Here is a 26148-nt window from a genome sequence, read left to right as displayed (position 1 = left end):
CTACTTTATTTTTGGGACTTGTTAATTCATTTGTGTCATAAAAGGAAATTTGTATCGCAGGTCAATAGTTTTTTTTTGGACAGACGATGGGTGTGTCTATGCACGACTAGAGCCAATTCACCACATTTAAGACAGAAATCCTCCAAAATGATTGCACTTTGCTTGAGGCCCTGGGGGTGGGCAATGCCAGCGGGCTGGTGAATGAAAACGGCTCTTCCTAAGCATTATTGTTTAAGAGAAGTTGTCAATTATGGCCTAGACAGTAGGTTAAGCCTGTAAAAGGGGGATGCCATTTAGGCAATGTTTTACATGGCAAGGAGCCGGTGGAGCACTCTTTCACGGCTGGTGAGGCAGAAGACCACCTGTACATCTGTGGAGGCACCGTGGGATACTGGGGAGCGTGGGATACTGGGGAGCACAGGGGAGCACAGGATACTGGGGAGAGCGGGATACTGGGGAGTGCGTGGTACTGGGGAGAGCGTGGGTTACTGGGGAGCGCGGGTTACTGGGGAGCGCGGGTTACTGGGGAGCGCGGGTTACTGGGGAGCGCGGGTTACTGGGGAGCGCGGGTTACTGGGGAGCGCGGGTTACTGTGGAGCGCGGGATACTGGGGAAGGCGGGATACTGGGGAAGGCGGGATACTGGGGAAGGCGGGATACTGGGGAAGGCGGGATACTGGGGAAGGTGGGATACTGGGGAGCGTGGGATACTGGGGAGCAAGGGATACTGGGGAGCGTGGGATACTGGGGAGCACAGGGGAGCGAAGGATACTTTGGAGTGTGGGATACTGGGGAGCGCGGGATAGTGGGGAGCGAGGGATACTGGGGAGCGTGGGATACTGGGGAGCACAGGGGAGCACAGGATACTGGGGAGAGCGGGATACTGAGGAGCGTGTGGTACTGGGGAGTGCGTGGTATTGGGGAGCGTGGGTTACTGGGGAGCGCGGGTTACTGGGGAGCGTGGGTTACTGGGGAGCGTGGGTTACTGGGGAGCGCGGGATACTGGGGAGCGCGGGATGCTGGAAAGCGCGGGATGCTGGAGAGCGCGTGATGCTGGGGAGCGCGTGATGCTGGGGAGCGCGTGATGCTGGGGAGCGCGGGATGCTGGGGAGCGCGGGATGCTGGGGAGCGCGGGATGCTGGGGAGCGCGGGATGCTGGGGAGCGCGGGATGCTGGGGAGCGCGGGATGCTGGGGAGCGCGTGATGCTGGGGAGCGCGGGATGCTGGGGAGCGCAGCCCGTGTGGATTTTCCCCAACTATGGTAATTCTGCTAATCTAACCTCACCACACCAGTGAGCCGGATATCTGTGGTCCGATTACTGGAATATAGGGGCAAGAAAGGCCTTCTTTTTTGGGGGTTTGACTCAGAAAAAGCGTTTGGCATAAACAAGAAAAAAAAAAGGGGGGGGGGGAGTCAACAGCTACCCCTGGTCAATCGTGTAGAGCAAGTAGGCTTAGAAGAGGCAGTGAGCTGGTTTGCGAATACTAGCCATTAAGGGTCACAGATAGGTTAGAAAAAGGTTGGATAATAATTAAATGTATTCATAGATTCGGACACACATTTTAAAAATAGTAGGTTCACAACAGAAAAAACACAAAAACAAACTTGAAAAAGTCACATATGAGCCTCATTTGGCTAACAATGGAAAGAAAAACAGGTGACAAACAGTTGTTGCATCACAGTTGGTTAAATGAGTGTTAGTAGCATATATATATATATATATATAGTGTGGATTTCAAATACTTCTGTTAGACTAGTAGTATGTTATTGCAGTCGACACATATTGATGCAGGTGTTTCTGGTTCGGGATCCAGTCAGCCTTCACTGGGTTTGAAATGTTCACAGATGAAGGGTCCGAACTGTCATCAGGACGTGGTTTGGGCTGGTGAACGCCTATGGAGACAGGTGACACAAAGTGGGGGGTGTGTCAGAAAAGAGGTGACCACACAGGGTATTCTGTGTATAAACGAACTGCGCTCTGAAAGCCTACCTGTGTTCTATCAACGGTTGAACACGAAGTGGTATCAGGAAAGCACCTTAAGTGGTGCAGGCGTCAGTAGTGAAGAATCTACAGGGAAAAGGGTAACAGTAAGTTACCTGGATAGTATGAAGGATCATACATAACTTATTGATGGTAGTGTGGAGCATACCTTATTGTATAGGTATGTGTTGCAGCGATGGTGCTGGAACTGCTTGAGGCTTGTTCAGGTTAAAAAGATAGCCATGGTCGCTGTGTGAGGAAGAAGTAGAGAAAATCAGCTTCTAGTTGGTAATGGAAAAGTGAATTCTATCGTGGACGTGGCTGCAGAATTTTGCGTGAAGAGCAGGGATAATTCAGGTGGTGCCGGCAAACGTGTGGTGTTGGGCTGGAGTAGAAGCCCTCTAAGTGCCTAGCACGTGAATGACTTGGACAGTAATTTAGGGGAGCTTATGGTCGGCACCGCATGGTTCATGCATTAAACAGACTTAATTTGTATTTCAAAAATACAGGTGTAATTACGTATGATTGTGTCATTTTTTTAGGAGTTCAAGTGCCTAAATTGGGTGATGGCAGGGTGATTTGACAATATTAGGTCAGAGGTAGCCATGAGCTCGAGATGTTAAAAAATTGTGATTTGCTCATTTCAAAAACGTCCGAAATAACGTTTTGAAAAAAGAGCGTCTGTTTCGAGGAAACATGCAGTGAGATTACGAGGTGGTGCCTGGCTTAGCTATGTTGCTTACCTGAAGAGCCGGATTTCAGTTTCCTTCCGATATAATGCGATGCAGCAGAGAGCTGTGTAGCAGTAGCTGCCTTACTGAGGGAAGGGAGTAACACGCGGACTCATTGGGCTAGCGAATGCGCAGTGGGGTTTTATGCCGGGGACACTATCTGAGTGTGAGTGGCGCATGCGCGGTAGAATGCTAGTGTGAGACACTAGTTCTATGCGTGTTTATTGTGAAATGGCATACGTGTGTGTCAGCTCCTGATAGGTGCGTGGGAGCGCGGCTGGGCACTAAAGAGAGCAGACACAACTGAGGAATTGGAACCACCTAATTGTATTTATAATGCCTTCAAGAAATGTTCAAAACAGATAGCTTGGTAATTGATTTTATAACTTAGCATGCATGAAAAAGAAGAAAACCGAAGAGGCATGGTTTGGAAAGACTTTAGCAATGTGTTAAGCATGAACTGGTTTGACCAAAAAACAGGCAAAAAAGCAGAGCCCTCCGTATTTCAACATGTATGTCAATCGGATAAGCTTTAGCTGGTGTTTGAAAGGTTAAAGGTTCGTACAGACAGCATATAGTTGCATGTTTTTTAACATGTTTTTACAAAACAAAGGTGTATTGACACTCGTTATCAATAGGTGACTTGATATAAATAGCATGTGAATACATATTGTATGACACTATAGTGGTACAGTGTCAGTAGATCTAGTTCTTTGAGGAGTTTACCGTGGGTGGAAAAACCAAGGGGAAGATGGTATCTAGTTTGTTTTTGAATCATCATGGAAGGCCGTTGCTCAAAAAAGGTGATGATAGTGGATAGTTATTTGAAAAATAGATTCCATTCGATTGCCACATTTAGGCCTTGTTTAACTGAATTGAAAAATCCATTGCTGCTCTAGTTTACCAAGTGAGAGGTCTCTGTTGCCACCTCTGAAAGGGTTTCTGGCTGTTTGTAAGACGAACCAGAAGATGTTGTTATGGGTGTGGGGTTTCTCTTGGAAGTGTGACACCATTGGCTTGTCAGGGACGGCATTTTTGATGCACGAGCGATGTTCGCATATGCGCTGTCTTCTCTCTTGCATTTGCCGATGTATAATAGTTTGCAAGGGCATTGGATTCTGTAGACTGTCCATTTGCTTTTACAGTTGGTAAAGGATTCAAAATTCCAGTTCTTTCCGTTGAGATCGATGGATTTCATGTTTCTCGTTAGACAACACACTGAGCATGATCCGCATTTGTAGTGACCTTTGACAGGGGGTAAGTTCCACAGGGTGCTTTGTTGTTCAGGTGGCCTGATGGGTTCTGTGTAAGTGTTGACCAGCCGGTCTTTAAGATTCCTACTTCTTTTGAACGCAAAGCGGAGTTTGGCTGGTTCAAAAGATTCTGTGTGGAGGATGTTCCAATGTTTTAGAATGGTCTTCTTTATTTGATTACTTAGTGGAGAAAAAGTTGTCACGCAGGTAATTTTATCTTTGCAAAGTTTTCATGGAATAGGTGAGAGGCATGATTCCCTGCTTCTGTTTTTGGCTCATTTTCTGGCTCGGCGAATGGTGTGGCTAGGGTAGCCTCTTTCTTGAAGTCTTGTTGAGAGGTCATTGCTAGTTGTTTCAAAATCTTCTCGAGTCGTGCAGTTACGCCTCAGGCGTAGAAATTGGCCGAAGGGTAGGTTTTCCTTTAGAGCTGCCGGATGGAAACTGTGGAACTCCAAGAGGGTATTTTTTGCAGTTGTTTTGCGATAAAGGGTGGTGGCCAGAGTGTTGGTGGCGGTTTTATAGACGGTGAGATCTAGGAAAGGGATGGAATGTTTGTCTGACTGGATGGTGAACTTGATGCAAGCATCTTTGTTATTAAGCCAGGCAAAGAAATCTTTTAGTTCTGTTTCAGTTCCTTTCCATGTCATGAGGACGTCATCAATGTATCGAATCCAGAATCCTATCAGTTCTTTGAAGGGGTTGTTTATATCATAAATTGATTTTGTTTCAAAATAGTCAATGAAAAGGTTGGCTATGTCTGGTGCAAAATTTGCCCCCATTGAGGTGCCGTGGCATTGTTGGTAAAAAGATGTTTCGAAAATAAAATAGTTTTTTGTGAGTGCTATCCGAATGCATTCAAGTAAGAAAGCTGTAGGTGGTTCCATGTTGGTTCTTCTGTCTAGGTATGTAGCGAGGAAGTCGATGCATTCACTTTGAGGGATGCTTGTGTTTAGTGATTCGATGTCAAGAGTGACTAAGAGGCCTTCTTGGTTTATAGTTAGGGCATCAAGTTTTTTGATGGTTGATGTTGTGTCTTGTACGTAGGACCTCATCTGGCTAATGAGCGGGCATAGAAAGTAGTTGATGTAGATCGATAGGGGTTCTAGAACTGATACTTTGCCTGCTACTATAGGATGACGGGGTGGGTTGCTTGCATCTTTGGGGATCTTGGGTAGAAGGCCGGTAGAATCGGGTGGCGGTTTGTCAGGAAAGGTTTCTCATCATCGTCAATCCAACCTTCCTGTTGTGCGTGGCACATCAGGCTTTCTATTTCGTTGAGAAGTCTGGTGGTTGGATCAATGGGTATTTGCCGATACAACTTTGTGTTAGTAAGGTGTTTCTGGACTTCTGTATTGTATAGAGTTTTGGCCCACAGGACGATGCCTCCACCTCTGACCTAATATTGTCAAATCACCCTGCCATCACCCAGTTTAGGCACTTGAACTCCTAAAAAATGACACAACCATACGTAATTACACCTGTATTTTTGAAATACAAATTAAGTCTGTTTAATGCATAAACCATGCGGTGCCGACCATAAGCTCCCCTAAATTACTGTCAAAGTCATTTACGTGCTAGGCACTTAGAGGGCTTCTACTCCAGCCCAACACCACACGTTTGCCGGCACCACCTGAATTATCCCTTCTCTTCACGCAAAATTCTGCAGGCACCTCCACGATAGAATTCACTTTTCCATTACCAACTAGAAGCTGATTTTCTCTACTTCTTCCTCACACAGCGACCATGGCTATCTTTTAAACCTGAACAAGCCTCAAACAGTTCCAGCACCATCGCTGCAACACATACCTACACAATAAGGTATGCTCCACACTACCATCAATAAGTTATGTATGATCCTTCATACTATCCAGGTAACTTACTGTTACCCTTTTCCCTGTAGATTCTTCACTACTGACGCCCGCTCCACTTAAGGTGCTTTCCTGATACCTCTTCGTGTTCAACCGTTGATGGAACACAGGTAGGCTTTCAGAGCGCAGTTCGTTTTTACACACAGAATACCCTGTGTGGTCACCTCTTTTCTGACACACCCCCCACTTTGTGTCACCTGTCTCCATAGGCGTTCACCAGCCCAAACCACGTCCTGATGACAGTTCGGACCCTTTATCTGTGAACATTTCAAACCCAGTGAAGGCTGACTGGATCCCGAACCAGAAACACCTGCATCAATATGTGTCGACTGCAATAACATACTACTAGTCTAACAGAAGTATTTGAAATCCACACTATATATATATATATATATATATATATGGTACTAACGCTCATTTAACCAACTGTGATGCAACAACAGTTTGTCACCTGTTTTACTTTCCATTGTAAGCCAAATGAGGCTCATATGTGACTTTTTCAAGTTTCTTTTTGTGTTTTTTCTGTTGTGAACCTACTATTTTTAAAATGTGTGTCCGAATCTATGAATACATTTAATTATTATCCAACCTTTTTCTAACCTATCTGTGACCCTTAATGGCTAGTATTCGCAAACCAGCTCACTGCCTCTTCTAAGCCTACTTCCTCTACACGATTGATCAGGGGTAGATGTTGACCCTCCCCCCTTTTTTCTTGTTTGTGGTCCGATAACGACAAAGTTCTCAATATTGAAAGACTGAGTGACGTGTCCATACTCTGAAATGGCCACAATCATGTTTCTGTTGAAAGGATAAGGCGTGGCACTTGCTTCTGCTACTTCGGCATTGAAGGCAAAGCTCTGGTGTTTGAGGTGCACTTCCAAAGGAGAGCTTTGTTTGTGAATTGGAAGCAGGTGGCGCAGACGGCTAAATGAGCACAGGAAGTTACACCGGTCAGTACTGTGAGCCAAGTGAGGGCGCCTTTGACTTGAGCAAAGCCCCTGCACAGAGCTCTGTAGCTTGCCAGCTTGAGCAAAGCCCATGCACAGAGCTCTGTAGCTTGCCAGCTTGAGCAAGGCCCCTGCACAGAGCTCTGTAGCTTGCCAGCTTGAGCAAAGCCCCTGCACAGAGCTCTGTAGCTTACCAGCTTGAGCAAAGCCCACGCACAGAGCTCTGTAGCTTGCCAGCTTGAGCAAAGCCCACGCACAGAGTTCTGCAGCTTTCCAGCTTGAGCAAAGCCCACGCACAGAGCTCTGTAGCTTGCCAGCTTGAGCAAAGCCCACGCACAGAGTTCTGCAGCTTTCCAGCTTGAGCAAAGCCTACGCACAGAGTTCTGCAGCTTTCCAGCTTGAGCAAAGCCCACGCATAGAGCTGTGTAGCTTGCCAACTTGAGCAAAGCACCTGCACAGAGCTTTGTAGCTTGCCAGCTTGAGCAAACCCCCTGCACAGAGCTCTGTAGCTTGCCAGCTTGCCAGCTTGAGCAAAACCCCTGCACAGAGCTCTGTAGCTTGCCAGCTTGAGCAAAGCCCATGCACAGAGCTCTGTAGCTTGCCAGCTTGAGCAGACCCCCTGCACAGAGCTCTGTTGATGGCCAGCTAGGCTTGCACTTTGTAAATCACCTACATACATCCATACTGTACACGAGCACAGCTGGATAAAGATGGCTTTATTAATGGGTCTTGCAGCCCTGTGGCCAGGACAGTGATTACAAAACAATCAGGCCTTTATGAAAAAACATATAATCACCCGAAACCAGATCCTACAGCAGAATTTAAAGGGTGCAAACTCATGCGCTTTGGTTTGATGATGCTATTTGCCTGATCCTGGTGTCATGTGACTATTCCGGAAGTGGTACGCTTGTTTGGACATGTGTGTCTTGAGCTTGTTTAAAGGCGCACAGAGTCACCCGCGGCATCATGTAGGGGGCATGTGGCAATGTCCATGCTCAAGGTGTGTGGGTACTCACCAGGACCTTCCTGCCATCCAACGCCGAGCTCCGCCATCTGAAGGCCAGATGTCGAAGCAGGTTAGTGGGGTCCAGCCGACTTCTCCTCCCCTGTACACGCACCAGTGGCCCCACTGAGCCCCACTGAACCCCCCTTCCCACATTACCCATGGTCTTACTCCTCTGCCTTGACACATGTGCCCCCACCCCCTCACCCTGCAAATCCTTTTTTGGATCTCGTTCCATGTGGGGTTGGGCATGGACGGCATTTGGGGGTCACAACTGCGACCCCTGAGGTCTCCCTTGCTACCTCTAACTTAGTATTTCTTTTTTAATATAAGCTCCTGGGCTGGCTGTGGCCAGCGCCATGGGGCTCTTTGTTTCTGGAGTGGGTGGCTTTCTTGGCCAGGCCTCTTAAAATAAAAACAGGGGGTAGCACAAGTCTAACACTTTCAGAACTGACCCTAAATAGGAAAGAATAGGAATACCAAATAATGTGTCTTTCAGGAATTCTATACAATTGCTAGACTCATTAAAGGTTTATTTCAGGCACACATGAGGGGGTGAGTCACTGATTTAGTCTGTTCTTAAACACCTCAACTCAGCCTTTCATCCTTCTGAGGTCGATAAATGAGTACCAACGCAGGTTGGGTGATATTGGATGTATATTTGTTCTATATAAAGCGCTTAAGAGTAAGTGCTATATGATAACACATCATTATCATTTGGCCTTTGACGTCTGCATTCACAGTAATTTGGTGATATGGGCCTACACACACTGATATTAAGGATACATATAGTGATCCATTCTTGTATGGAATGAATATCACATTAGAGCGATATCATAACCGTATGTTTCATAGTGTACGAGGAACAATGCTATGTGATGCCACTTCCTGTTTTGTCAAGGGGTGAAAGGTCGTGTGACATCACTTCCCGGGATGTTACTTCGGGGGTTGGGTCAAATGACATCACTTCCTGTGATGTCATCAGAGGTCAAGGGTCACGTGGTGTCACTTCCGCTACCCCTGGCATTTTGGTGAAATTACATCCCTGGCGGGTGGGCAGCCATTGCAGAAACCTCAACTGCAGTCCGCTGACAGAGTTGCTTTTTCTTCCCCTCCAGATTTTGGTCCGAAACAGGTAGGCTTAGCTCCTTCAAAGAATTATCGCCCATTATGGAGATCTTGCCCTTTCTCAGGTGCCCCTCTCCTTCTGGCCTGAACCCTCATCCACATTTCCCACTTATTTTTGCCTTATGGCATCACCAATTGTTTGGGTATTTCCTCCAGTATTAACAGTATTCTGACAACCATTACCGCCACCATGGCGGTAAAGGCATAATCAGGGCAGAGGTCTGCAAATTCCAGCAACAGAGCAGCTAATTGTGTCAGTGGACTTATCACGCGGGATCCAGCCTACCTCGTTATCCGGCCCTAAATCCTTTAAACAAGGTGACCTGTTTTGTACTTACAGATTTTTTGGGGCTGAAACCCCATATTCCCAAAGGGATCACAGAAGAGACCTCCTGGAAGAGGTGGGATCCACCCAGGCTTTAGCTGCAGCACCACCGTCAATGGAACCTACACCCACCACCCTCCAGAAGACACCAGAAGAAGCGACAGCGGCAACCTTTTCCCCACTTTCTGAAAGATCCAGCTTTTTTGATCCATAAATTGCATCTGTGAAGCCTTTTTGTCTTCACCTTTGCAAGTTGTGGATGACATTTTAAAATAATCACACAGACTGAACATGTGGGTGATGACATTTGGGAAGTAGTTCATGCCATTATTAAAAACCAGAATAACATTACGCGAGCCTCTGCAGGAGACGCATGAGCCAATGCGCAGATACCACTGTCAAAAGGGCAATTATTATTAATAATTGCTCTCATCAGATTCGTCAGGAAGCCGCACCTGGTTACTAGGCTGTTCTGCAAATGCGAAAACGAAGTTGATTACCGCCACTTCCATCGCGAGAAGGTGGGTGAGGGGAGCGGTGATCTCTGCTAGTGGTTTCCTCTGAGGCAATGTATCAATAGACACTTGACCAAGGCAAAGGAAGGGTTAAGGTAATGGCACGTTATCACCTGTGGGTAGAGGCCTGGTCTGGGTGACCACTTGATACACTTTCAGGTGACTCCACATAATCGAAACTCAGCGGCCCTCACTTTCCTGGAGACAGCCGCGGGTGGAACTGACATGGGAACCAAGCTTGAGTGATCATTCTTCTAGATCGGTCAATACTCTGGGTTCCATACCCATGGATTCACTGTGAGCATTGAGGAAAGCATCGACCAGAGCTAAGGAGCAGACACTAGTGACGGCTCTGCTCACAGCGCAACAGTCATCGTTGCCCGGTACCAGGTAATGTTATCCCCACCAATAATATCGCTATATATATGGTCGTGGTGTAAGGTCATATGTGATTTTATTAGTGGCAATAATTTATTGGGTTATTGGGACTGGGAGTTGCGGGGGTATCCTGCACTCCATTAAAAGAATTATGGGGGTTGCAGGTTACATGGCTTAATATTGCAGCAAAATTAAGGCCATATTCTTGTATGGGGATGTTTTTGCATGGATATTAACACATAAAACCCATTGCCCTGCGCCCTGCAGCAGGACCTTCTGGTCTATCACATACCTGACATATCCCCACAAGGAAAATCATTTGTGAGGTCTGCGTTTCACAAATGTTACGAATGGGCGATGCAGAGTTGTAGACCAAAAGGACCTGCGTGTGTGTGTGAGAAAAACAAAGGATATTAGCTTTTGTTTTCTCCCTGCCGGGACAATGACCACGCAAAGTTAAAGTGAGAATTCTCAGCCTGCACGTGGAAAGTACATGATCCGCATCTATCAGGTGAGATCACACCGAGAATCTCCCGGGAATATCCCGAGCAGAGGCCATGGATGTAGCTACACCTGGGGTCTGCAACCTTTGACTCACAAGGTGTTTTGGAGTCCAGCTCGTCTTTGCCCCAGCAAGTCAATGGTGAAGGCTTGTTCTTGTCCAAAAGACGTGGAAAGCCACAGGTCGCAGATGCCCGCCTTATGCTATACCCGAGTGAGTCTCCTTCATGAGAAAAAGGGGGCAACGTGCACGACCTAGGGTGGGTCTATGTGTGGCCTCGACTCTGGGTTGCTCTTCTCATGGCCCAGTCCCAGAGTGGTTCAACGCATAGCCCAGAGTTGGGGAGCATCGCCTCATGCTACATATTCAAGGCTGGTCTCCTTGTTGCCAAAATTCATGGATGTTTCCTCATGGCCACCTTCTGGAGGAAAATCAATTGAATCAATTGTTGGACGGCTCGCATTATATAGCGATGAATCTTTGATGTTGTGTCAACAAGGAAATATCAGCCCGCATATTTCCAGAATAGTGGGGTTTGTTGTGATAAACAATGCACTCGCTTCATAAACCAACAGTTTCCCTGGGGCTCCCAAGTAACGGTGGAAAAATAGTGCCATGTGACACAAATCCAGGGAGTTCATCACCTTCCCTCTGGCGGTGACTCCTCCATAAGGGGACAGGGAAAGCCCGGAGAGAGATTTAAGTCACCATCCCTTCCCCCCAGAGACTGATGCTGCTTTTGAGGGGTGTACAGGAACTAAGATGTGACCTTCCCTCGACCCTCTCGAGCCCAAAAACTACCACCCCATCTCAAACACCAGGTTCCTTGGCAAACTCATCGACCGAACGGCCTACTGTCAAAGCCAACAATCTCCTAGACCCCACTCAATCAGGCTTCAGAGCCTGACACGGAACCGAAACCACCCTAACCTCAAACTTGGATGACCTTAAAAACACGGCATACTCTGCGGGACGCGCCGCATTAATCCTTCTTGACCTATCCGCCGCCTTCGACACAATCAACCACTCAATCCTCCTTGACCGCCTCCACTCCCTAGGAATTCGTGGAACCGCTCTCAAATGGATAGCATTCTTCCTCAATAATAGGAACCAAATAGCCCTACTCTCTACCGATTCCTCCCAAGCCCGACAAGTCGACATGGGAGTTCCACAAGAAGCATGCCTATCAGCCCTCCTGTTCAACCTCTTCATGGCCACCCTCCCACAAATCATTCGTTCACACAACATCCTGTGCTACAACTACGCTGATGACACTCAATTAATTCTAAAACTCCTGAACTCAAAACCCAACTGCCGACCTGACCTCACTTCCTGCCTCCTCGACATAGAGCTCTGGATGACCACAAACCACCTCTTGCTAAACCCCTCCAAAACCGAAATCATGGTATGTGGCAACACCAAACTTCTTCCACACCCACTACCCTGGCCATCTGCCTTGGGCAACTCACCGACCCTCTCTAAATCAGTAAAAAACCTTGGATGCATCCAAGATTCTGACCTAACACTCTTGCGCCAAGTCAACAACGTCTCAAAGTCCTGCCGCTACCACCTTAAAACTCTTAGGCACATTTTTCCATACCTCACCTTTCCCAACAGACTCTCCGCAGTTCAATCAATTGTAATATCAAGACTGGACTACGCTAACCCCCTCTACCTCAGAGTCCATGCATACCAACTGACTAAACTACAAAGAGCACAAAACGCTGCAGCCAAACTGCTACTAGTGCTTGGCCCTAGAGACCACATCTCCCCAGCCCTCAAAACTCTGCACTGGCTTCTGGTTGCCCAAAGGGTAACCTTCAAAACCTTATGCATTTCTCACAGGGTACTGCATAAAACCGGACCTCAAACTTCAAGACAAACTAAAACCCTATCACCCTGCACATACTCTAACATCAAGCTCAGCCGGCCTCCTAGTCATACCAAAAACAAACTCAGCCAGGTTAGGCGGATCATCATTCTCAGCCTTGGCCCCCACGTTGTGGAACGCACTCCCACCCCACATCCGACTCACTGAAGACCTCATGTCTTTCCGCAAGTTACTGAAAACTTGGCTCTTCCCCTAAAACCGACCCCAAACTCAAACTAACTCAAACTGGATAACAGCATCTCAATGACTTTTGCCCAAATGCTAGATCATAAATAGTGATGCAGCAGCAAGATCTGAGCGAGAAATCGAAAACTAATAATCTCTAAGGTTAGCTAAAAAGGACAAACAAAATAGAATGAGTAAAAAGGATCAAACCTGCGAGGTGGGTAAAAAGAATAAGTTGTATGAGAGCAGTAAAGTGGCTGAAATTAATGAAATGGACGAAATAAATGTAATGGGCAAGAGGATCAATTTGGACGAAAGGAATAAAGGGAAGAGGATGGAAAGACGAATACAAGAGACGGATGAGTGCACAGACAGATGGCATGGAATGTAAGAGTGCATGGTATAAATGTAACTAACAGAATAGACGATTCGAGTACATGAGACATGTGTAGTGCATGGGACAGATGGAGAGCATGGAACGGATCGAGTGTGTGCGACAAGTGACATGGGCTGAACCGATAATGCAGGATGAATGAACGAAGTGAGTGGAGCGGATGAAGTCGGTGGAGTGGACGAAGCGCGTAGAGCGGATGAGTGTGTGGAGCGGATGAGTGCGTGGAGCGGATGTAAGGTGTTGAGCAGATGTAGGGTGTTGAGCAGATGTAGGGTGTTGAGCAGATGTAGGGTGTTGAGCAGATGTGGGGTGTTGAGCAGATGTAGGGTGTTGAGCAGATGTAGGGTGTTGAGCAGATGTAGGGTGTTGAGCAGATGTAGGGTGTTGAGCAGATGTAGGGTGTTGAGCAGATGTAGGGTGTTGAGCAGATGTAGGGTGTTGAGCAGATGTAGGGTGTTGAGCAGATGTAGGGTGTTGAGCAGATGTAGGGTGTTGAGCGGGTGTGGAGTATGGTGCGAGTGCGCAGAGCAGGTGTAGAGTGCGGAGCAAACGGGTGAAGTGGTTGGAAGGAACGGGTGAAGTGGTTGGAAGGAACGGGTGAAGTGGGTGGTAGGAACGGAGGATCGATCTGGAAGAACGGGTGATGTATATGGACGAGACGGGTAAAGTATGTGGAAGGAACGTGTGAAGTATGTTGACAAAATGGGTCAAGTATGCTGAATGGAACGTGCGACGTATGTGGATGGAACCGGTAATGGGGATTGATCAAGTGAAAAATATGGTTGGAACGGAGGAAGTATGGGGTTGGAACAGGTGAAGTATGTGAGTGGAGCGGATGAACTGGGTGAAGTGGATGAACTGGGTTGAGCGGATGAACGAAGTATGTGGAACGGATGAACGAAGTATATGGAATGAACGGATAAAGTATATGGATGGAATGGGTAAAGTATGTGGATGGAACGGGTAAAGTATGTGGATGGAACGGATAAAGTATGTGGATGGAACAGGTAAAGTAGGTAAAACAAAAAGTGTGTGGACGAAACGGGTGAAAAGGTAGAACGGGTGAAGTGGGTGGAACGGGTGAAGTGGACGGAATGTGTGAAGATGACGTATGTGGATGGATGATGCATGGAGAAAGGATAAGGCGGGTACAACGAATGAAAGGAGCACACCGGATGATGAAGGGATGACCTGTATAGATCGGACGAAGTGCACTGATCAGAAGGAACACATAGAACTGATCGAAATGATAGTGCGCATAGAACTGAGCAAGTTCATGCAATGGATGGAATGCACGGAACAGATAGAGGGCACGGAATGGACACTGTACAAAAATGATAGAGTGCATGGAACAATATGAAGTGCATAAAATGGTTGGAGTGCATAAAATGGAGTGAATAGAACGGATTGGAGTGCATGAAACGGTCATAATGCATGGAACAGTCGGAGTACATGGAACGGATGGAGTACATGGAACTATTGGAGTGGGCCCGATCTCAAGCATCTAAGGTAAACCACCTTATCACATCTCTACGCTTACTCTCTTCTTTACACCACCATTCAACCAGAACACAGCGATACTATGACACCATTCGGTATAGCTGTTCTCATACCATCATTTGCCTCATACTCCCCATCACTCTTACTAAACACTGCTGGTTACACACCCTCCAGCCTAGGCATTCTCCTCAGGCCTAACGCAGCCACAATCGGTCTGGATAAATCCCACCAGAACGGACACATACTCTTGATCTCTCAACCACCACACCTACCGCTAAGAAGCAGCTATCACACGAATGCCACTCAAGCTGCACACATATCCGGTGCTCACACGCACCTTTATGACTCTCTCTATTCTCTCTACTGACTTGAACTTCAGTTCCCGAGGGCGTTCAACCTACCAGCGCCTTGAGACCATACCAATGGTACATAAGGCGCTATATAAATGCCAAGTAACATAACATAACAGTACTCTAACAATGGCTGGCTTTTGTAATAATCATGTATACACATTTGACATGGCGGACCTGGCTTCTGACCAAACCTCTTTTCATTCTCTTTAAGGGAAACTGCTACAAGAACTGTGCAAGCCAGCCTAGCCTCTTGCACAACCACATACAAAGCAAACAGTAGAACGGCAGAAAGACCAGCTTCCTGGAGTCACGTCATTCGTAGAAGCAATCAGGAAGGAGTTTCCGCACAGCCCAAAGGGTTTAATTACACAGTACAGCACATTGGGAAGGGAGGTGCTCGGAGAGTCAGAACGCCAGACGTTGTGTCTCAACCAGAGGTCACCACTAGGAGAGTGCAACATGGCACGGCAGGTGAGAAACTGGAGCAGTGGGATGTTGCAACCTGAGCGAGAACAGAGCACCTCAGCGGGAAGAAAGAGAACCTGGTGCAGGAACTGCTCACAAGCTCTCACACCGAGCCAGCGGGAACCAGGAGGAGACACCCACTGTCACGGAGTCTAGTTGAGGAGTTGCATCAGCGGCTACGAGATGAAAGAGCAGTCGGCCTACATGGCCCTCCCAGAGACCAATGCTCATCAGCTAAAGGTACACAGGGCCTCCGGAGGCTCGGGAGGCAAGACAAGTCCTGATGTGGGAGAAAGAGCCAGAAACCCCAGAGTGGGGAAGGAGAAAGAAACAAGTCTGAAGTGGGAAAAGAACTGATAAACTCTAGGCTAGGGAGAAAGACAGAGAGAGAGAGACCTCGGAGTGGAAGAATACAGTGGGGAGACAAATAGAAAAAAACTCAGGTGGGGAGAGAAACTGGAAGAAGCCACAGAGTGGGGAAAAGACAGAGAAGCCCAAAGTGGGTGAAAGAGCTGAGGAAGCCAGAGTGGGTAGAGAGAAAGAGACCAGCCCTACAGCAGGGAAGGAGAGAGTGACTGAAAGAACCCAAGAGTGGGGAGTAAGCGAGAAGAGAGCCTCAGAGTGGGGAATGAGAAGAGCCCCAGAGTAGAGAGAGACTGAAAGAACCCCAAAGTGGGAACAGAGAGAGAAAAGTGGGGAGTGAGAAACAGAAAAAGCCCACAGTGGGGTGAGATTGGGAGAAACCGGGGTCAAAAGGAAGAAATCCTGAGAGTAGTCACAGAGGCAGAAGGAGGAAAGCCCCGGTGCGGGAGAGAATGAGAATTTCACAGAGCGGGGAGGAAGAAAGACAGAAAGTACCCCGAGGAGAGAGAATCTCCTGAGCGGGGCGAGACGGCTAAAGACCTGGCCTGGAAAACCTTGATAACATTTCTTCACGCCAAGATCTCTATATCCTGAACTGAAACTATGAACAAAGACCTTTTTCACAAAGGGATTGGGTTGGGGTTCGAAGCCAGCAGCCACCCTCAGGTTGGTTTTTGTTTCTTTCCTTTTAGTAAATAGGGAAAGTGAATAGGGTAGAGTACGATTCCAGACAGAGGACCTTTTTTTGTTAATTTCTGACATTCTTACAAGCATCCTTTTGATGTTCCTTTATTGTAGGCAGAGGCATGTACTTGTAGATTTAGGGAAAGACTATTTTAAAGAAAAATCAAACTCTGGACAATGATCCACGTTTTCCGGACGTGGATCATTGTCCAGAAAAAAAGCAATAGGCAAACCACTTGAACATGGCCGTTTGCGGCCAGAACCCTTTGGCTGGTGTACGGTCCAGCCATTTAATCTTTGAGGAGGTACCTCACTCACTTGTGTGTTTCTTGCAGATTGTGAAGCTGAGATGCGGCCTACTTAGCACATACGGCTAGGGTCCATTAGAATTACAGGATACCAGAACCCGAGTCTCTGGTGGTACCAGTCTTCGGTGCTGGCATGAAGACGATAATGTGGTCCTGGAAAGCGACACAGATGGTGAAAGGTGAAGTCACTGTTACTGCCTCTACAGGATTGGGAAATACCACATTAGCCACGCTGCTAGCTGGTAATATGGGTTGTTTGACTTAAAAAACCTGACCTACTGCCCATTTGACCTAATTATTTTTGACCTACTGCTGAGGGAGATGCCCCGCAACGCCTCCAAATGCAGGGGAAGGACCCCACGCATCCTCCCTAACTTCCCGCCACCTCAACCTATTCCCTTTACTCCACCCCACAACTATTTTGTAATTAAAGTGTACCATTTGACCTACCGAATTAGCTCAAAAGATGCAGTCAAATGGGAGTAGATCAAGTTGGTTTTTTCCCCTTTTGTAATGGCTTGGCAGGCGAAGAACGATGGTCTGGAGGGTTGCCCAGAGCAATGCCAGAGGTCAAGATTTATTCTAAACCTTCCAGCCATCAACTCTTTTGTTTTGCAGTTGGCATTAGGGCAAATTGGACAATAGCAGTAATATGTAGGTTATACAAGAGTTGATCTAGTGACCGATTTGCTGCGTTTCCCTCACACATCTCTTGATTATGGAAAATACACAACTGGAAAATCTCTCTGGGCGCCTCGATAAACAATCAAAGGGGTCACACAGCGATTGAGATCTTATATTGAAAATGTGTTAAAAAATGATGGTAGCTTTTCAGTAGAAGTATAGAAAAGAGTTGGCCTATTCCAGTAGGAATATAGAATTAATGTGTAATGTGCATATTTAGACATACTTAAAGCGACTTCCGCATTATGTTAGTGAAGTTGATTTGAGGTTAACGTAGACCATTAGTCAATATGACCACTGTCAGTCTAAAAAAGTAGACACCCCTCGAACAGAAGGCAATGCAGGATAATTGGTTGGCCGAAGACCAACCACCTCATTTAAAGTATAAAGAATATATGCCCATTACTTATTACGTAGCTATTCAACTAGAGTGCGGCCATTTTAAGGTGACCAGAATCGCCATTTTGTTTTCTCTATGTTTCTCTTTAACATCGCCACTTTGCCTCATGTAAAACTGCTTTGCTGTAGATATTATTCTGCTTCAATGGTCCAAGTTTATTAAAGACATATTGAAACATTGAGCGGGGAGCCAGACAGAAAAGCCAGTTTTCCTCCTTCACATATCCTTGGAAGCGGGGAGCAAGGCATTCTTATCAGTACACGGATGCCAGTGAGTCTCCTTAAAAGAATAGCAATGCACAAAACTAATATTAAAGGGTTTGAATAATGATGTTCTTTACGGCCCCCCTTCTGAGCACTGTGAGCCCCGGAGAGCAAGATGACCTCTAGAGCGTGAATCGAAACCAGGAGATAGTAAGGCCTGGAATGTGCCAGTCCCCCTAAGCGCAACTTGTCCATGAAAACAGAGGCGCTGTGTTCTCACAGATAAAGAATAGTGTCTGTGAATTCGAGATAGCAAACTGTTACTAAATATGGTGATCTAAAGTGTCATATTTGTCACGATGGTCAATCATCGCCTCCACTTCAAAGGGAATGAATTAGGGGCGGCATCGAATGTGTCAAATGTGTCATTACTAATTGTAAGATACTCATTTTGTATATATGTAACTGATGTACGATTTTCGCTCTCTTGCGTCCCCCGAGGTCTATTAGACACACGTCGCGGGGCTTGGGACAATTTGGCCAACTGGGACTATTTGTTTTTGCAATAAACCCTAGATTTTGGGAATACAACCTCGTGTCTGGCGTATCAGTTCGTGTGTGGTGATTGTGCCTTGTTTCCACATCCGAGGGTCCCTCAGGTGCCCCTTCACCACAAATATTCAGCCAACACTTGGCGTATCGAGAGGGTTCAAAAACAAGCAAAGAGGCAGACGCATTGGGCATATCCTGCCGTAAATAGCACCCAGTATTAGTAAAACTGGTTTAAGATCAAAGATTCAAAAAAGCGCATGTATTCAACCATACGTTGACCAAAGTATTGTTTTAACTTGTTCAAGACAAATAATAATACAAAAAACACATGTACTCAGCCTCCACGTGGTTCCACCATGGCTCTTCTTCAGGGCTGTTACTTTCATGTACACTTATTAAGCCTCTGATGGGCAATCTGTATAGACCTGAATTTCTTGCATCTCTCTTTAGATTGGCAGGACTGTAATCAGACTGGTATCTGCACAACGTGCACTAAGAGACAGACCACTGTGGAAGCCGAATCTGCTTAGTGCGACTGCGCGTAATGGAGCCGAAGTGAAAATTCCAAAACGCTTTAGCGAGAACCCTGTTAGGTGATCGATCGCTGCAGGAAGGTAGTTGCAAAGCGATGCAAAAAGAACCAGTGTCCCACGGTAAGATAACGTGGGGTTTGGTGCAGACCCTCAGCTCTAGTAGAGGCAACAGTGACAATAAGATGGCACGCAAGCAACGTGCTTATTACAGAATTCAAATGTATGGCACATCTAGAACACATTTCAAGCACAATGGATCATACATATCATTGTGTGAAAGTTACATGCATGGTGCACTATCCACTAGTGCCTGTTGGCGCCCAAGTTGTAGCTCCTGCCTACCGGTTGTTGCTCGATACCCAGAGGTTCGTTTTAGCTCCTGCTTATCAAATCTCAGTGTCAAACCCTGTTCCTCTCATGTGAAGACTTGACAGCTGCAGATAGCACGTCTTTGATATGAATAGCATCTCCGTTCCCATATGTCTTTCTTCACAGCAGGTCTGTTAGATCTTGGACTGGGCCTTGCGAGCAGGTGTAGAGGTGGCCGTGGACACACCTTGTCTTGCTAAGGCAAAGGAGATCAGCACCAGACTGGTTGCCCAATGACCAAGCCAGGATTCACCATCAAGGTGTCTTCAAGTCTTGCCACAGCTACGCTCCACTTTTAAGTAGCCGTCTTTTCCCATTCATTGATAAGGCCATGGAGCGGACTCTCCATAGTTATGGGGGACAGGGGCCCAACCCTCAATGCCGGGACTGCATCCATTCACATTGTCTGGTCGCCGTCCATCTGATCAGTGGTGGCCTCGTTCAATTTACATTCCAGGGGAAAGGTTGTACGATCAATACAGACATCATAGTCATACTGCCTAGACCTGATGTTGGCTCATCTTTCCTTCTATAAAGCCTGGGCGGCCAAGTCACAACCATGCAGAACCTTAAGCATATCCCACTCACACCTTTCAGGAACAATAGCCAATTGAAGAACCCGGCAGTGGATTTTGGGAAAGACAGGTCCTCTAGGCCCCTGCTGTGCACCAACTCAGGGGCCCTTCACTGACAATATGGGGATGTAACTGAACTGGGGAGACTAAGGGATCATACTCTCGAGAATACAGGTGGTACATGAAGGCTTGCAATGCTGTGGTTAGTGTTCAGTAGGGAAAAGTCCTGGAAACATTTTTTTAAAGAGCTACAGGGACGATAGAAGATAGTAGCAACTTTGGAAGGTAACCTTGGGGTAGAGCCTGAGAGTTTGACTGTTAATTCCCCAGATCCAAGGAATACATCCAGTGATATAGCCAGCTTTTCCTTTGACAACGTTCCGGTCATCACAGCCACGGATGAGACCACGTTCACTATTTTCATCTCTATATTGAGTCCTTCAATATCCGAAACCATCTTTCCCATGGCCATTGCATCAAACGTCGGAGGAGCAAAGGAAGCGGCCATCTCTTAAGCATCTACTACCCCTTCCCAGCACCTTATCGTTATCACTGCATGTAGAACACTTTCTTTGGAAGGGCTAAGACCAGGGACGCCATTTCACCAAAATGCCAGGCATATCGGAGGTGACACCACACAACCTTTGACCCCCTGATGACATCACAGGAAGTGATGTCATTTGACCCCACCCAAAGTGATATTGCGGGAAGTGATGGAACACAACCTTTCATCCGTTGACAAAACAGGAAGTGGTATCACATAGCATTGTACACTACGAAAAATATGGTTACGATATCACTAAAATGTGATGTACATTTCATACAAGAATGGATCGCCATATGTATCGTTAAGATAGGCTCATATTACCAAATCACTGTGAATGCAAGCAGACGTCCATGACCAAATGATGATGTGTTATTATATATCACTTACGCTTAAGCGCTTTATATAGAACAAATATACACCCAATATCACCCAACCTGTGTTGGTACTCATTTATCGACCTCAGAAAGATGAAAGGCTGAGTTGAGGTGTTTAAGATCAGACTAAATCAGTAACTCACCTCCTGAAGTGTGCCTGAAATAAACCTTTAATGAGTCTGGCAATTATTGTATAGAATTCCAGAAAGACACATTATTTGGTATTCCTAATCTTTCTTATTTAGTGTCAGTGCTGAAAGTGTTAGACTTGTGGCACTCCTGTTCTTATTTGTCTTCTTTTTTAAGGGGCCTGAACAAGAAAGCCAGCAACTCCAGAAGTAAAGAGCCACAATTGTTTGTTTTTTTAGAGGTCGCAAGGGAGACCACAGAGGTCGCAAGGGAGACCACAGAGGTCGCAAGGGAGACCACAGAGGTCGCAAGGGAGACCTCAGAGGTCGCAATTGCGACCTCTGGCGACCCCTAAATGACATCCCTGGCTAAGACTGGACATTCACAACAAACATAAATGACTAACCTAGACAACAAGCGGATTCACACAGAGTTCTCAAACACACCATGAACAAGTGCATCAGCTTTGTTATTTATGTTAACTACACCATCGTTGCCAGCTTTCGTGGGCCCTTTTGATCTTTTTTTTTTAAACTAGCATTTTATCGTGAATTTTTTTTAAACTAAAAAGTTTTATTACATTGAAATTAGTATGATGATTATAATATGTTGTAGCTTTTGTAAATTCGAACTGTATAAAAGGCACTTTAATTGGCCAATTACACACCAGGAAATAAAAAAACAAAATATTATCCTTTGTAATTAAAGACACAGAAGAGGATTTTAAATTCAATACGCTAATGTTTTTGTGAAACCTAGAACGTCAGGGAGCTCTTCTAACTGTGATTCAAAAGTCTCTCTTTCAGAACTCTGACCTAGGAAATTGAGGAACTCTGCTTGGAAGACGTTTCTGGAAGCATCACAGTTCTAGAATCAATATTGTCACACAAAGTAATATGGACGCTGGTTAAATTGGCGCTGAAGAGGCTTTGGACTACAATTCTCACCAGTCCTAGTCATTAGAGGCAATGGGGATGGATCATGGGAGTTGTAGTCCAAAACATCTAGAGAAATGCATGCTTCAATGCCTGAATTAAGCTAGATTGCAGATTCCTTATACCACCAGGCTATTCGCAGGTGACGTTACTAAGAATCAAACAGTACTTACATGGGTCAAATTTTAAAAAGATGTGAACCCATTTTTTAATCTTTAGTCGAAAGTGACAAGAAACAACACTGCTCCATCCGAATACCCGTATGGATTATTACGCTATCAAATGTGACACTGCATTGCCCAAATACCAACTTGAACCAGAAGTGTCTATATTCATGGAGGAGCTTAAAAGGCCATCCCAATTGACAAGCCACTCTTCTCACAGCACCACCTAGTTGCCATCCCTGGAAGTTCACCCCTAGTCCAAAGCCACAAAAGCACTATAGTGATGCAGCCATTAAAAAAAGGAATTGTAAAACAGTGCCCTCGTATTCATTGGAAAATGTCATGCGAATTCTAAATATATATTTAAACATATTTCTCACAATTCCATGCACTACTCATAAAAGCATTATCCAGGAGTGCACACTAATGGATGTTCCCTGAAAACTGGAAAGGGACTTATTCTCTTGCTTCTATGATCAATTTTTGGATCATCTGGCCAGGCACCAACGGATCACCTTGAGGTTAATTGTTAGAAAACACGAGGACTTCAAGGAACATTCTAGATGATTAAATGAAAGGTGCATGCGCGGATCCGCTGATGCACCCTTCGATAGATATGGGAAGCCCGCGCAACAAACACACTTGTCTGTTCCAAAGATCACAGCAAATTTCCCCAGACAGATCAAGGCAATTAAAGCGGAGCGGCTGCTCTGAATGCCTAATGACATTGCAAAGTTTGGTCTATTTCATGGGAGGCCATTATAGCAATGTCTGCAGGCAGATCACAAATGCAACATCCGGCTTTTATGCGCCTGCAATAGTATTTCACTTTCTGTTTCCGCCAGGAGGGACGCGGCGCAGGAACTGAAACTGGGGGCTTGCTTCGACGTGTCAGTTTGGGTATTTTCATGTTTAGAAAATATAAAGAAATATAATTAAGGCATGCTAGCTATGGCGGTTTAAAGAAAAAGCATGCAATGCGTGGGCGGCATCATGTGTATTTGAAACCCAAATCTCAATTATTAGTACACAGTATTTCTCAACATACTTCACTTTTGTAGCCACTTTGACACTGGCCTTCAGCTTTCACTTTATAAAAACAAAAATCCTACTAACCATGTACCCAGAATGTTTTTAACCTACGGACACTCTAAAAAGAAGACACCCATTTTCTGTGTTTACAAAGCAAGAAAAATCAGGACCTTAATTCCCCATGAAGTATAGAAACCATTGTTCTGAAAACTGAAAGTAATTCGCTTTGTAATTCTATACTTTTTAAATTACAAAAGGAATCTGAGCCTTTGTTGCAGCCTGTTACTTTTACATGCATTCAGAATGTTTGGCAGTGCCTCGCCCCTTTTCGACATCATGAAAAGCAAGAAGAAAGGGAATAGCCAGGAGGGAACCTCTGGGCTTATTTTGTTAACCTGCAGCTGTATTTGTGTGGATTGTAAAATCACTGGAAAATATTATATAGATGCACTTTTCAAATGACACACTATGTGCTGCACCCCCAATACCATCAATGAAATGGGATGCCATTTTAAACTGAAGTCGACTTGATTATGAAAAACCTATGAAAGCGCTCACTATATATCGCTTTAGTATCTAGCCATGTTCAAGGTTCCCTCTAAGTTGTGTGCATGTGCGCTTGCCCAGCTTCCTTCTGGGGGCCGCTCAGAAGATTGTTTGCAGCAAACAGAGAATTCCCACCTTCTCAAGCATTAATGAGGCACAAGCCACAGCAGTTAAAATAACTAACAATTATCCTGATATTCTGGTCTAGCCCATTTACATTACCCTTCCTATGCAAGCTTGACCGTACAAATCCTAAAACCCTAAAAACAGAATACAGCCACAAGAGATAATAACTAATATGAAAAAGTGGCTCCATGCACAGAAAAAACCTGCTAAGATATGCCTGCACACAGTAACCAAATACTGTTCTCTCCCCACCCATGACCCCTATGCTTTACTCTACCATGCTTTTACTCTAATCGCTGCCCCAGAACACATTTAGATATTACTGGACAACCTTGACTCTTCCTCTCTTGGCTCTGCGAGAGGTCATCAGTCATGTACCTACATCCACTTGTTTTGTGTGTATTGTAATTTGAATAATTCTTAAGCACCAGAACTTCTGTTACTCATGGTACCTTATCAAAAGTGCCCTTCTGGAAGACCTTCCAGCAGCTATGCTGGCCGCCCTGAGATGTGCCCTGCATGCTGCAGCATGACCCTTTCAACGGACTCTGGAAATTCAAATACCCCCCGGACCCTCCTAACTGCACTGGCTCCCCCGCTGCAAGCCCATTTCATCTTCAAATCCTGTTGCATCATCTACAAGGCTGTCACCGTGAAGTCCCCACGCTATTTCACTGAGAAACTCCTCTCCGGGGACCTGCAATCCACCATAAGTAAAGAAATGTGCAAACGTGAACTTCAACGGTGCACGAAGTAAAGAACGAGCAGACAGTCCTTCTCCGTCTATGCTCCAAGACTCTGGAACCTCCTCCTGTCAACATGAAACTCACCCCATCACTGCTGCAGTTGAGGAAAAAGCTCAAGATCTTCCTCTTCAAGGAATGGCTCCTCCATAACATAGAGGTTCAAACCCCCCACTCCCCACCACACCCAAGACTCTGATCTTGTAGATCCCTTGCTGCAAATGCCCTTCCGTGTTAGCTCCACTCTCGTTGAAGTGGTCCCCTTGAAAGTTAACGCATTATAAAACTAAAATATTAATTTGCTGTGAGTAGACAAATGTGATGCTCAGCGACTCCTACTTTAGCATTGCTAACATTACCCTACAAGTGGAGAGAAACATTGCAATAACATGTACTTGGCCTGCAAGGGATAATGGGTGTAGGCTATGCCTAGTATTACTAGCCTATGGTATTAGGGCAACCAACATTCAGACAGTAGAATGCTTTTCACACAATCTGCATCCTTTCCAAGTGTTCAATGTTGCATTGGGCATTGGCCTTAATAAATTATATTCTAACTCGCTGCTATACAAAAACAGTTCCACTTATCAGTTGTAAAATCCTACCCATTGATATAAGGGTGGATTAAGTTGCAAACAATCTTGTATGCACTGCAAAATAATTGGGGACATGCAGATTAATGATATTTTCTTAAAATAATAGAACAATGGAAAAACACTAGGCACACCTATATTAAGTAAATGGTAAATAGATGACAGAGTATAAAGTTTAATCATTTGGGGATGATATTATCTAGAGATTTGAGGTGCGGGGGAGATAGTCTCAACCTTGGCATCTAGGTTGGAAGTGACATGCAAAAAAAGAAAGATGTTCCCAATATTAGGGAACTCCCGTCCCTGTCTAGGGGATGGGAGTTCCCTAATATTGGGAACATCTTTCTTTTTTTCCATTTTCTTAAAATGCACATAATATCATGGTGACACTCTGAATATGTTTTGCTTGCAAAGTATTATGGGTATGCAAATATTCCAGTGAGTGCTTTACTGCTATAATCCCTCACTTTGTACAGTGCCCTGTCAACTAGTATTGAAGGCTAGCACAGGAGCCGGGGAGGGGTATGGTGGAAGGGCATGAGGGAACAATCCTTTCTGGTGATGAACAAATCCATAACTTTCAAAAACCATGTCAGTTGTTTCGGCAGTACAATACAGTGAAGGCCATGTGGTGTTTGTTTTGCTTAAGGATAGGCAACTCTAATAACAGTCTAGAGAACTGCACCTTCACTTTCTTTCAATGCTCAGTTGCTGAGATCATTTAAATATAAACAAGTGTTCTGCGTTTATTGACTCTACCATCCCTCTGCATCTCATTTAACTTTTAACAATAAATTGTAGTTACAGAAGAAGGCACTCGAGCTGCTGTACCTCCGAGCATTGATGTTATTAAACTAAAAAGCATATATGTGTGATTTTCTTCAACAGG

General features: G+C 45.6%; 1 long non-coding RNA gene across 1 annotated transcript; it reads right to left on the bottom strand.

The window, feature by feature from the left end:
• Positions 1-1520: 1520 nt before the first annotated feature.
• Positions 1521-2819, bottom strand: LOC138513194 (uncharacterized). The gene is made up of 4 exons (XR_011281727.1): positions 2725-2819; positions 2151-2230; positions 1991-2068; positions 1521-1893 (listed from the first exon to the last, which is right to left on the bottom strand). It is a non-coding gene; the product is annotated as an uncharacterized lncRNA (long non-coding RNA).
• Between the last annotated feature and the right edge of the window lie 23329 nt (positions 2820-26148).

Source organism: Ambystoma mexicanum, chromosome 12, assembly GCF_040938575.1.
Source record: "Ambystoma mexicanum isolate Mex_15411 chromosome 12, UKY_AmexF1_1, whole genome shotgun sequence".
NCBI classification, from domain to species: domain Eukaryota; kingdom Metazoa; phylum Chordata; class Amphibia; order Caudata; family Ambystomatidae; genus Ambystoma; species Ambystoma mexicanum.
The sequence above is the reverse complement of the archived record's forward strand: the minus strand, read 5'-3'. Positions and strand labels throughout refer to the sequence as shown.